Source organism: Staurois parvus, unplaced genomic scaffold (assembly GCF_062004578.1).
Source record: "Staurois parvus isolate SC_StPar_1 unplaced genomic scaffold, SC_StPar_1.0 ptg000540l, whole genome shotgun sequence".
Classification (NCBI taxonomy): Eukaryota; Metazoa; Chordata; class Amphibia; order Anura; family Ranidae; genus Staurois; species Staurois parvus.
Window position 1 is genome coordinate 155,328 of NW_028318336.1, and position 13,608 is coordinate 168,935.

At 53.1% G+C, this 13,608-nt stretch overlaps 4 pseudogenes; all 4 read right to left on the reverse strand.

Annotated features, from left to right (window-relative positions):
* Positions 1–1,947: 1,947 nt before the first annotated feature.
* LOC149451410 (U2 spliceosomal RNA) lies at positions 1,948–2,104 on the reverse strand (annotated as a pseudogene).
* Positions 2,105–2,983: 879 nt separating this feature from the next.
* On the reverse strand, positions 2,984–3,099 carry LOC149451411 (U2 spliceosomal RNA; annotated as a pseudogene).
* Positions 3,100–3,970: 871 nt separating this feature from the next.
* On the reverse strand, positions 3,971–4,085 carry LOC149451412 (U2 spliceosomal RNA; annotated as a pseudogene).
* Positions 4,086–9,681: 5,596 nt separating this feature from the next.
* Positions 9,682–9,887, reverse strand: LOC149451413 (U2 spliceosomal RNA; annotated as a pseudogene).
* Between the last annotated feature and the right edge of the window lie 3,721 nt (positions 9,888–13,608).

Below are 13,608 nucleotides of genomic sequence, written 5' to 3' on the forward strand. Positions count from 1 at the left end.
CGTGACCTGCAGACCGACAGAACCTACATGAAAGCACTTGGCAATCCTTACCCTCGTGCCCTGGCTGTCCGCACCTGCGGCATGACTGGGGTTGATCCGGGTAGTGTAGGAGTCCTGCTGACGCTCCCAGGGAAAAGCACTGTTGCAGGTGTTGGAGATCTCCAGCGGGACGATCTCTCAGCAATCTGCAAAACACAGACCACTTACCTGTCCAGAAGCCGTTGGCGTCTAGTATCTAGACTGGGTCCTTCAACACGACGCAAAACCTTTGGAGGTAGGTGGCGATGTCTCTACCAGGGACATGAGGGTTCCTCATGGACACCGTGATCCGCCTTTCGTCCCTTTGAATGGGAGAGTTCACGATGAACTTTCGGAAGAGGGAGTCGGGTCCAGAGGTCTTCACTGTCTCCCAGTACCTTCTGCATACCTGTAGAGAAACAAAAGTTACGAAGAAAATACCTTTCATGAAGGATTGCACCGACAGGGTCTCTGCCTTGCTAAATCCTTGTTCAAGGATCATTTTCTTCCCGAAGACTTCCGGGGTCATGTCCGGGACTCTGCCGTCCACTTCTTTCAGCCGCAGCACGACTGTCTGCTTCATCCAGGGCTCCAGTGGAGGGAGACCGTCTGCAGGGCCGGAGCGATCTGAGGTGGAGGTGGAGGCGGAGGGGGCTTCTCCCGGGGTCTTGGCGGTGGTGGCGTTCTGTGGCTTCTTCGCGGTTTGCTTGTTCTTCCCCATCTTGTCGCAGAGGAGTTCTCAGGAGGGCTTCCCAGAGATCTTGATCGGATTCCTTCTCCTTCTTCTTCCTCGGCGGCTTCACTCTCGCTTGCTTAGCCTTTGAAAAGGCTATTGAGCGTCTACTGCCCGGAGGTAGTAACGCAGAGTGAGCAAGGGGGGGGAAGATCACAAACTCGTTCTGTGTGGGGGCTAAGCCTCATACCCAATAGCAGCAAGCAGGTGAAGCCGAATTTAATCGACGATCCTACAAGGCCGAGAAGAGGGTACCCCACACAGACCAAATGGCTGGGATAGATGCAAGTGGTTCTCAACGTCCTAGCTGGAAGCAGGGACACCCCTAAAGGCAAGGTCGATACTACACTTGATCTTAGCCAAAAGGCCGAGAAGCGACCTGTTGGTGAGAATTTTTTTTTTTTAAGTCCGCAAACGTGCAACTATAACGAAAAAACCCGTAAGTGTTCACAAAAAAAGTGCAAGTGCAAAACACCACACGAAAAAGTGCACTTAGGGGTGTGCTGTGTCCCACCCCTAAAGGGGCTTGGACCGCTTACCCTGATCCCCCGGGGCACGAAGCTTCTGACGGGGACAAGGTTCCCAATTGGTCCTCCTGGCCAAAAGGCCTGGTGGACCACCGTTCCCTATGCCCAGCCGAAGCCGGACATCCAGTACTAGGCAAGGGGACTCTCCCGAAGAAGAGTCCCCTAGGGATCAGGGGAGGAAGGAACCGTATGGCCACACATCCTCCCCCTAGACTTCAGGGTAGGCCTGAGGACCCACACCCTCCATCCGTGAAAAACACACACATAAGAGCAAAAAAGTGACAAACGTGGGAAGTGCATAATAAATAAAGAGAAAGAAAAAATAAAAAAGTGGTACCATGCCGAATTGTGCACAGACCAGGCCCTGAGGCCCGTAGCAAAAATTGCCCTGGTCCTAGCCAAAAGGCCTGGTCCTTAGGGCGCTGTGCAAAAAGATGTGTAAAAACAGTGGCCAAGTGTCATCTTCACACCGTGGGGTCCCACACCCAAGTGTTACTAGTGACACCCCTGAGCGCGTCTCCCCAGGGGGCACTGAGTTTGCGGACTTTTTGCGTCCCCAGCCCCTGGCCAGACCAAGGTAGCTTGCTCAAATCAGGAGGTACTGGGTCTTTCCAGCCTTCCCAGAGGAATTACTCCCGAGGCCCCAGAACGAATCATGGCGCTCCCCGGTTTCTGTCCCTCCGGTCCAGCCTTCCGAACCCCCATCATACCAGTGAGGGTACTATCCAACCAACCCCACAAAGACAGAGTGGTCGGGAGCACCCCCACTGGACACTGATAAGAACAGATACTACACTTGATCTTAGCCAAAAGGCCGAGAAGCGACCTGTTGGTGAGAATTTTTTTTTTTTTTTTTTAAGTCCGCAAACGTGCAAACTACAACGAAAAACCCGTAAGTGATCACAAAAATTGTGCAAGTGCGAACACCACACGAAAAAGTGCACTTAGGGGTGTGTTTGTCCTACCCCCGGAAGGGTTGGACCGTTACCCTGATCCCCCGGGGCACGAAGCTCCTGACAGGGACAAGGTTCCCATTTGGTCCTCCTGGCCAAAAGGCCTGGTGGACCACCGTTCCTTATGCCCAGCCGAAGCCGGACATCCAGTACTAGGCAAGGGGGCTCTCCCGAAGAGAAAGCCCTCTAGGGATCAGGGGAGGAAGGAACCAAAAGGCCACACATCCTCCCCCTAGACTTCAGGGTAGGCCCGAGGACCCACACCCTCCATCCGTGAAAAAACACACACATAAGTAAAGTAAAAAGTGACAAAACGTGGGAGTGCATAATAAATAAGGTAAAGGTAAAGTAAAGAAAAAATAAAAAAGTGGTACCGTGCCGAATTGTGCACAGACCAGGCCCTGAGGCCTGTAGCAAAAATTGCCCTGGACTTAGCCAAAAGACCTGGTCCTTAGGGCGCTGTGCAAAAAGAGGTGAAAAACAGTGGCCATGTGTCATCTTCACACCGTGGGGTCCCACACCCAAGTGTTACTACTGACACCCCTGAGAGCGTCTTCCCCAGGGTGCACTGAGTTTGCGGACTTTTTGCGTCCCCAGCCCCTGGCCAGACCAAGGTAGATCCGTCCAAATCAGGAGGTACTGGGTCTTTCCAGTCTTCCCAGAGGAATTACTCCCAAGGCCCCAGAACGAATCATGGCGCTCCCTGGTTTCTGTCCCTCCGGTACTAGCCTTCCGAACCCCCATCATACCAGTGAGGGTACTATACAACAACCATCCCCGCAAAGCTAGAATGGTCGGGAGCACCCCCACTGGACACTGATAAGAACAGATACTACACTTGATCTTAGCCAAAAGGCCGAGAAGCGATGAGAATTTTTTTTTTTTTTTTTTTTTAAGTCCGCAAACGTGCAACTATATCGAAAAAACCCGTAAGTGTCCGCAAAAAAGTGCAAGTGCAAAACACCACACGAAAAACGTGCACTTAGGGGTGTGCTGTGTCCTACCCCGAAAGGGGCTTGGACCGCTGTCCCTGATCCCCCGGGGCACGAAGCTCCTGACGGGGACTAGGTTCCCACTTGGTCCTCCTGACCAAAAGGCCGGGTGGACCACCGTTCCCTATGCCAAGCCGAAGCCGGACATTCAGTACTAGGCAAGGGGACTCTCCCGAAGAAGAGTCCTCTAGGGATCAGGGGAGGAAGGAACCGTATGGCCACACATCCTCCCCCTAGACTTCAGGGTAGGCCCGAGGACCCACACCCTCCATCCGTGAAAACACACACATAAGGCAAAGAAAAAGTGACAAACGTGGGAGTGATAATAAATAAATAAATAAGAAAAGTAAGAAAATAATAAAAATGGTACCGTGCCGAAATGTGCACAGACCAGGCCCTGAGGCCCGTAGCAAAAATTGCCCTGGACTTAGCCAAAAGGCCTGGTCCTTAGGGCGCTGTGCAAAAAGATGTGTAAAAACAGTGGCCAAGTGTCATCTTCACACCGTGGGGTCCCACACCCAAGTGTTACTAGTGACACCCCTGAGCGCGTCTCCTCAGGGGGCACTGAGTTTGCGGACTTTTTGCGTCCCCAGCCTCCGGCCAGACCAAGGTAGCATGTTCAGATCAGGAGGTACTGGGTCTTTCCGGTCTCCCCAGAGGAATTACTCCCAAGGCCCCAGAACAAATCATGGCGCTCCCTGGTTTCTGTCCCTCCGGTACTAGCCTTCCGGACCCCCATCATACCAGTGAGGGTACTATACAACAACCATCCCCGTAAACTAGAATGGTCGGGAGCACCCCCACTGGACACTGATAAGAACAGATACTACACTTGATCTTAGCCAAAAGGCCGAGAAGCGATGAGAATTTTTTTTTGATTGAAAAGATACTTTTATTGCAGAAGCATCAAAAACAACATGTTACGTGTAATCGGGGTACATCTCACCCTGTACTGCGACGCAGCGCACTACATAGCAATACAGTTCCAAACATACGATAAATACATTCAGGCAAATAAATACATTCGCTCAGCGGTATGATGCCTGACGTGATGTGCACAGAGGATGAATCCCCCGGATCACCACGTCATGCATGACGCCGCTTACCCCAAAAACTGTAGCATCCTAATACAATATACATTTCCTAGTCTCTATGTCATGCACGAAAACGATAACTGAAAAAACACTATCAACAATAGGCATCGGGTGTGTGGGGGGGGGGAAGGGGAGGGAAGGGGGGAAACACAGGCCCGAAGCTTTATTGAAGGGACAAAGACACGCAAGGGGGAGTAGGGGGAAGGGGGAAATCTTCAGACGTCCTCTTCCTCCTTAAAGTCCAACAAGGAATAGTCTCTGAGCAGACTGAGGATCAGTCTGCGGCAGTCCTCAATGGACATCCTCTCCCGCTGGTGGATGAGGCGCTTTCTGGCGCACCATAAAGCGTCCTTAAAACAGCACAGCACCCGCCAGGCGCCGTCAATGTCCTCCAAAGAAAAAGTTCCACAGAACAGTCCATTCAACACCCCAAAGTGAGTGATGGCTGTCTGTGGCACAAAGTCCTTGAGTTCAGGTTCCAGGGCCCCCAACAGGGCCTGAGCAAATGAGCACTCCCAGAAAACGTGGTGAGACGTTTCCTCATGGATGATGCAGAAGGGGCAGTGTCTGTATCTGCTCAGGTTCCTGGCATGCATAAATGTCCTGAGAGGCAGTCCCCCCTGGATAGCCATCCATGCCAGGTCTTTGTGCCTGTTGGTGAGGATGTTGGAAGAAACATTCCTCCAGACCACCTTGCAGGTGTCTGAAGGCAGGCCTGGAACCGACTCCAAAATGTCGCTGGCTCGGATGAGCTTGTAGATCGTCTTTGGCTTCCACAAGTCCGGCTTGACTCCCTGCAGCCCTTGCTCCCTGATGAACTTGAAGGTATCCAAGTAGAACCAAGGAGTGTCCCAGTTGTAGGGGATGGAACTATCCCAAGTGTCCCACCCCAGGGACCTCCAGAGAGGCAACAGGAAGAAGCGAGACATTGCGTTCCCGCCAGAGTCCGTAGTCCGTCTTGGCAAAGTTCTGCGGACGCAGTTGCAAGCAAAAAACACCCTCAGCTGGGTGGCGATGTCGGGCACGCCCTTACCGCCCTTGAGGGGTTCCTTGAACATGACTGCCCGCTTCACTCTGTCCATCTTGGAGCCCCAGATGAAGTGAAACACCGCCCTGGTGATGGCCTTGCAGGTGTTGACCCGGGGGGGCCAGGCCTGGGCGAGGTACTGCAACACAGGGAGAATCTCGCTGCGGAGTACCAGTGTCTTCCCTTCGATGGTGAGGTCTCTGAGGCTCCAGAGTCCAAACTTTTGGCGCATCTTGGCCAGTCTCTCCTCCCAAGACTTCAGGGCTGCGCCCTCGGCACCAAACCAAACTCCCAAAATCTTCATGAAGTCTGTCTTGATGCCAAAGGGCATGGATGCAGAAGAAGGCAGGAACCACTTTCCGAAGAGCATGACTTCCGACTTCCCGCAGTTGACCTTTGCCCCCGAAGCTTGGCCGAAGTCCTCGCAGGTCTGGACGAGCAGGTCGATGGAGCGCTGGTTGGCACAGAACACCGTCACGTCGTCCATGTAGAGCGAGCACTTCACTTCCCGTCTGTCTGGTCCCGGTGCGGTGATTCCCCCGATCTCTGGATTCCGTCTGATGCATTCGGCGAAGAGCTCTATACAGCAAACAAAAAGCAGAGGTGAGAGAGGACAGCCTTGTCTGACCCCGGAGAGAACCGGGAAGGGGTCAGTCTTCCAGCCGTTCACCTGCACGGAACTACAGATGTCATTATACATGATGTCAACATATGAACAAAACATTTCCCCGAGACCAAACCTGCGCAGGGCTCTGCACATAAACCCATGGGAGACACGGTCAAAGGCCTTCTCCTGATCAAGACTGACCAGGGCCGCGTGCACACGGCGGTCCTTGATGTATTGGACCGTGTCCCGGACAAGCGCTAGGCTGTCCGCAATCCTGCGGCCAGGAATGCCACAAGTCTGATCCGGGTTGATGATCTGTCTGATGACAGCCTTCAGTCTGTTCGCCATGACCTTGGCGAGGATCTTGTAGTCCACGTTCAGAAGAGAGATGGGACGCCAATTTTTCAAGTCACATCTCTCCCCCTTACGCTTGTACAGGATCGTGATCATCCCCTCCCTCAACGAAGGAGGCATCTTGCCCTCCACCACCATCTCCTCGTACAGCTCGAGCAGGTCCGGGCCCACGAGATCCCACAGCGCTACATAGAGCTCCGCTGGGAGACCGTCGCAGCCCGGGGTCCTGCCTTGCCTAAAGGATTTAGCGGCAGAGTGCAGCTCCTCCAACATCAAGGGGGCGTTGGTGGCCGACAAACCTGCAGGATCAATAGTGTTAGAGATACCTGACAAGAACCTGTCGGCCGCTTCCGAGTTTGTTTCTTTAGGGGAGTAGAGGTCGGAGTAGTAGTCGCTGACCACTTCCATCACGGCCTCCTTCCCCTTCTGGAGTGTTCCAGTCTTGTCACGCAGCTCCGACAGGGGTGTGTGTCCTGAGTGGAGTTTCCTGAAAAAGAAAGAGTTACACTTCTCACCTTTCTCGAGATGCTCCACCTTGGCACGGAAGACAATGTGCCTGGATTCTTCCTCAAAGTGCTTTTTCAAGCACTTCTTGGTGTCCTCCAGGTCTTGCCTCACGTCCCAGCCACAGTGATGAAGGTCCTGCAGGGACTGCAGCTGACGCTGCAGCCTCCTGAGTTCCTTCCTCCTGGCACACACTTGCTGGCGTCCCCTGGCCTGAAAGAAGCTGCGTAGCTTGACTTTCACGAACTCCCACCAGTCGCTGACCTTAGGAAAGAAAGACTTCTCCTCTCGCCAGGCACCGTAGATTTCCCTGAGCTCCGCTAGCAGTTCCTCATCGCCCAGCAGGGTGCAATTCAGCTTCCAGGAGCCTGGGCCCGGGGCAAAGCCCTCTCCCAGATCACCTTGAAAGTGAATGGCCCTGTGGTCAGAGAAAAAGCAGGGAACCATGGAGAACCCGCGGTGCCTGACTGCCCTGGAGGTGAGCACAAAGTCAATCCTGGAGCGCACAGATCCATCGGGGCGGCTCCATGAGTAGTTCACGGAACCGCGCCCCACGGATCCCACTGCGTCTCGCAGGGAGGCCTCTGCAATCATCTCCCGGAGCAGCTTCGAGGTGGCGTCGAGTTTTGCGTACATGCTGGAGCTGCGCCCATCCTCCTCTATCGGACAGTTAAAATCACCGCCGATTACTACTGTTCTCGTTGTGGCGAGTTGCGTCCGCAGGGTTTGGAAAAGTTCCAGCCGCGCGTTCTTCTCCGGGGGGGCGTACACGTTGATGAGCCTAACGGGCTCCCCCGCCCACGAACCATCTATGACCAGAAGGCGGCCACAGACGAGCTCATGGACGGAGTCAACAGTGAAACGTCCTCACCTGATAAGAACCGCAACCCCTGCGGACTTGCAATCGCCACCCCCAGACCAGTAGGAGGGACCGTGGGTCCACTGGGAGGACAAATGAGTGTACCTCCTCAGAGGGGGAAGTGCGCACTCCTGAAGCATGTACACATCACTCTGCTGTGTGGAAAGAAAGGTCAGCACAGTCTGCCTCCTAGACACGTCCTTTATGCTCCTCACATTAATGGAAAAGATAGATATCTCAGCCATCATGGGAAACAGATGAAGGGGTTAGTCGGCAGGGGCTGTGCTTACCTCCCCTGGGGAGGGGGGGCGACCTCTGTGACCTCTGCAGTCTGACAGGTGTCCTGGCCCAGACCAATCTGATTGAGGACCTCGTTGAGGACCTCATTGAAGTCGGTGGAGAGATCTGGTTCCGACTGGGTCAGAGCCATCTCTTCCTCCACCTCTTCTTCCTCCAGCGTGTCGAGGTCCTCCCCCACGGGGTCGGGGCCTGCGGCATTCTGGAGGACGGCAGGCCGCTTGGTGGCAGAGGAGGTGTCCTCCGCCGCCGGGCTGGCCTGCTCCTTCTTCCGCTTCCTGTACCCCGCCGCAGAGTTGCTGACAGGGGTGACAGGGGGAAGGGGCGGGAAGTCCTCCTGGGAGGACAGGTCCGGGGGGGGTGGGACCGGGGCAGGGGCAGGGGGGCAAGGGGGGGTAGGGGCAGGGGGACCAGGGGCCGAGGGGCCGGGGGGCGGGACAGAGGGACCAGGGGCAGGGGCAGGGGGGCCAGGGGCAGGGGGACCAGGGGCAGGGGGACCAGGGGCAGGGGCAGGGGGGCCAGGGGCGGGGGGGCCAGGGGCGGGGGCAGGGGTACCAGGGGCAGGGGGGCCAGGGGCAGGGGGGCCCGGGGGGCCAGGGGCAGGGGTACCTGGGGCCTGGGGGGGGTTCCTCTTACCCGGGTCCTTTGGAGGCTTTTGTGGCGTTGGTTTGGTGGCCGGGCCCTTGCTCAGGGCCCCGGCGTACGTCCTGCTTCTTTCTGGGCAGTCTCTGTAGACGTGCTCGGAACGTCCACAGAGGTTGCAGGTTCTGGACCTTGGGCAATCCTTGGTCTCGTGACCTGCAGACCTACAGAACCTACAAGAAAGCACACTGCATTCCTTACCCTCGTGCCCCGGCTGGCCGCACTTGCGGCATGACTGGGGTAGGTCTGGGTAGTGTAGGAGTCCTGATGACGATCCCAGGGAGAAGCATTGTTGCAGGTGTTGGAGATCTCCAGCGGGACGATCCCTTAGTAGCCTGCAAAACACGGCCCACTTACCAGTCCAGAAGCCGTTGGTGTCTAGTATCCGGACTGGGTCCTTCAACACGACACAAAACCTTTGGAGGTAGGTGGCTATGTCTCTGCCGGGGACGTGAGGGTTCCTCATGGACACCGTGATCCTTCTTTCGTCCCTTTGAATGGGAGAGTTCGCAGCGAACTTTCGGAAGAGGGAGTCGGGTCCAGCGGTCTTCACTGCCTCCCAGTACCTTCTGCACACCTGTAGGGAGACAAATGTGACCAGGAACAAACCTTTCATGAATGACTGCACCGACAGGGTCTCTGCTTTGCTAAATCCTTGTTCAAGGATCATTTTCTTGCCAAAGACTTCCGGGGTCATCTCCGGGATTCTGCCGTCCACCTCTTTCAGCCGCAGCACGACTGTCTGCTTCATCCAGGGCTCCAAGGGAGGGAGACCGTCTGCAGGGCCGGAGCGGTCTGGGGTGGAGGTGGAGGCGGAGGGGGCTTCTCCCGGGGTCTTGGCGGGGGCGGCGGTGGCCGCGTTCTGTGGCTTCTTGGTGGTCGTTCTCTTCCCCATCTTGTCGCAGAGGAGTTCTCAGGAGGGCTTCCCAGAGATCTTGGTCGGGTTCCTTCTTCTTCCTCGGCGGCTTCACTCTCGCTTGCTTAGCCTTTGAAAAGGCTATTGAGCGTCTACTGCCCGGAGGTAGTAACGCAGAGTGAACAAGGGGGGGGAAGATCACAAACTCGTTCTGTGTGGGGGCTAGGCCTCAAACCCAATAGCAGCAAGTAGGTGAAGCCGAATTTAATCGACGATCCTACAAGGCCGAGAAGAGGGTACCCCACACAGACCAAATGGCTTGGATAGATACAAGTGTTTCTCAACGTCCTAGCTGGAAGCCGGGACACCCCTAAAGGCAAGGTCGATACTACACTTGATCTTAGCCAAAAGGCCGAGAAGCGATGAGAATTTGTCCACTAGATGGAGACACACTACTCACCTTGTGTGCTCTATGGAACTGTGGCATGCTTGTCCTCTGTATATAAAGTCCTGGAGTCGGACTTATGGCTGGAGGGGGTTTGTGTGTCACTGAGATGGTTATTTGGACACGTGAATCCATTGTGTCTGTGTAGAGGACACGATGTTTCCAAACCGTGATACTGACACCCTATGGGAACATTGGTGATAACTGTGCAGGGCGAGGCCGGGAAGGTTTCCATCATAATGAATTTTAAAGGTGTTTATGTCTCATGCATTGCATGTTCTGTTTTATTTGCGTGTTATGAGATGATTATTTGAACACGTGAATCCATTATGTCTGTGTACAGGACACGATACTGACGCAACACGGGATTATTTCTAATACGCGTGAAGGTGAAGTCGGGTAAAGTTTTGCATGTAATGTATGTCTTCATAAGGCATTGCCTGCTCTGCACCCTTTTTATATTTCAGGAACTCCCAGTTTACAGACGTTGCGCAGTTTTTAGTCAACGTGAGACTAATGAATGTCCCTTAACATGGGGCTCCAGCCAAAATGCTTCAATTTCAGTTTCTGGTGGATTGGGGGATTCTTAGAATTTGGCATCTCTGGCTCTGAAAAATGTTCCTTACTTCCTATCACAGAGACGCAGCAAAAAGTGAGTAGAAATCTCCCCCAATGTAAATTGAAATTCTGCTTTTTGTCTCCATTAGGAATTATCTCCTCGTCTCCTGATCCAGTGAGAAGTGCAACATTTATTATTATTCAGGATTTATATAAATTATTATTATTATTCAGGATTTATATAAATTGTTATTATTATTATTCAGGATTTATATAAATTATTATTATTATACAGGATTTATATATTATTATTCAGGATTTATATAAATTATTATTATTATACAGGATTTATATAAATTATTATTATTATACAGGATTTATATGGCGCCAACAGTCTGCACAGCGCTGTACAAAATGAAGGCAGACGTTACAGTTACAATACAATTTGGTCCAAGAGGAAACCGAGGGCCCTGATCCTGAGAGCTTCCAATCTAGGAGGAGGGGCTGAGTGATACAAAAGGTAATAGCTGTGGGGGGATGGACTGATGGAGGAAATAAATTTACTAGGTAGAAGCAGGATAGGCTTCTTTAAAGAAAAAGGTTTTCAGGGATCGTCTAAAGGTGGATAGATTAGGAGACAGACGGACAGATTGGGGTAGGGAGTTCCATAGGATGGGAGAAGCTCGGGAGAAGTCCTGGAGACGAGCTTGGGAGGAGGTGACATGGGAACTAGAGAGCAGGAGGTCTTGGGAGGATTGAAGAGAGCGGTTTGGTTGATATTTTGAGACCAGGCTGGTGATGTAGCCGGGGGGCAGAGTTGTGGATGGCTTTGTAAGTTGTTAGTTTTTTGAATTTCATTCATTGGGTGAGTGGAAGCCAGTGGAGGGATTGGCAGAGAGGGGTGGAGGACACTGAATGGAGGCCAGTGGAGGGATTGGCAGAGAGGGGTGGAGGACACTTAATGGGGGCCAGTGGAGGGATTGGCAGAGAGGGGTGGAGGACACTGAATGGAGGCCAGTGGAGGGATTGGCAGAGAGGGGTAGCAGACACTGAATGGAGACCAATGGATGGATTGGCAGAGAGGGGTGGAGGACACTAAGTGGAGGCCAGTGGAGGGATTGGCAGAGAGGGGTGGAGGACACTGAATGGAGGCCAGTGGAGGGATTGGCAGAGAGGGGTAGCAGACACTGAATGGAGGCCAGTGGAGGGATTGGCAGAGAGGGGTAGCAGACACTGAATGGAGGCCAATGGAGGGATTAGCAGAGAGGGGTGGAGGACACTGAATGGAGGCCAGTGGAGGGATTGGCAGAGAGGGGTAGCAGCCACGGAACGGTTGGTAAGGTGGATGAGCATGGCAGTAGCATTCATGATGGACTGGAGGGGGGAGTGCCCTATTTAAAGGTCATCCAATGAGGAGGGAGTTGCAGTAGTCAAGGTGAGAGATGACCAGGGAGTGAATTAGGAGCTTTGTGGTGTAATTGGTTAATAAGGGGCGTATTCTGGGGATGCTGCGGAGGTTGAGGTGCCATGATTTGGACAGGGATTGGATGTGGGCCTGAAAGTATAGTTCAGAATCCAGGGTTACCACTAGCACCCTGGCATTCAGGGATGGGTTGATAGAGGTGCTATCGATCCTGACCGAGAAATCAGGGGAAGATGCACGTGGGGGAGGTAATATTATGAGCTCAGTTTTGGATAAACTAAGTTTTAGGAAGTGGTGTGACATGCAGTCTGATATGTCTGGTAGTAAATCGGTGATATGGGAGGAAACTGATGGGGTGAGCTGAGGAGTAGAGAGATAGATTTGTGTGTCATCAGCAGAAAAATGGTATTGGAAGCAATGGGATGGTATCAGCTGACCCAAGGAAGAAGTGTAGATGGAGAACAGTAGAGATCCAAGGACAAAACCTTTGGGGACCCTGACAGTAAGAGGAGTAGAAGAGGTCCAAGGACAGAACCTTAGGGGATCCCCACAATAAGAGGAGTAGGAGAGGAGGAAGTAGAGTTGTAATTGACACTGAAGGTGCGGTGAGATAGGTAAGATTCAAACCAACAGAGAGTCCAGTTATGGAGACCAAGGACATAGCGTTTTTTGAGGAGGAGGGGGTGGTCAACTGTGTCAAAGGCAGCGGAGAGGTCCAAGTACAGAACCTTGGGGGACCCCAACAGTAAGAGGAGTAGGAGAGGAAACTATGGGAAGGTATCAGCTTACACAGGGCAGAAGTGTAGATAGAGAACAGGAGAGATCCATGGACAGAACCTCAGGGGATCCCGACGGTAAGCAGAGTAGGAGAGGTCCAAGGACAGAACCTTGGGGGACCCCGATGGTAAGAGGAGTAGGAGAGGAAACCATGGGAAGGTATCGGCCTGCGATGAAGTGCTACACTCAGGAAAGTGTGACATCTAGTGGTAGGACTTCATCTCAGCCAATAGATGTCAGACTTTTCCTGCGTGTAGTACTCCTCACAGCCAATAGATGGCAGACTTTAGTACTTCATCTCAGCCAAATATACAAATTAGATACATTGCTCTCCCTAAGTTGAACAAATGTTCTTCCTGTGTGTAGTACTTCATCTCAACCAACAGATGGCAGTCTTTTCCTGCGTGCAGTACACCTCACAGCTAACAGATGGCAGACTTCTCCGTCACTTTTTGCTTTCTTATGTGTGTGTTTTTCACGGATGGAGGGTGTGGGTCCTCGGGCCTTACCTGAAGTCTAGGGGGAGGATGTGTGGCCATACGGTTCCTTCCTCCCCTGATCCCTAGGGGGTTTTCTCTTCGGGAGAACCCCCTTGCCTAGTACTGGATGTCCGGCTTCGGCTGGGCATAAGGAACGGTGGTCCACCAGGCCTTTTGGCCAGGAGGACCAAATGGGAACCTTGTCCCTGTCAGGAGCTTCGTGCCCCGGGGGATCGGGTGAACGGTCCAACCCTTTCGGGGGTAGGACAAACACACCCCTAAGTGCACGTTTTTCGTGTGTGTGTTTCTGCACTTGCACTTTTTTGCGGACACTTACGGGTTTTTTCGTTACAGTTCCACGTTTGCGGACTTAAAAAAAAGATGGCAGACTTCTCCGTGCCAAGGTGGAGCATCTCAAGAAAGGTGAGAAGTGTAACTCTTTCTTTTTCAGGAAACTCCACTC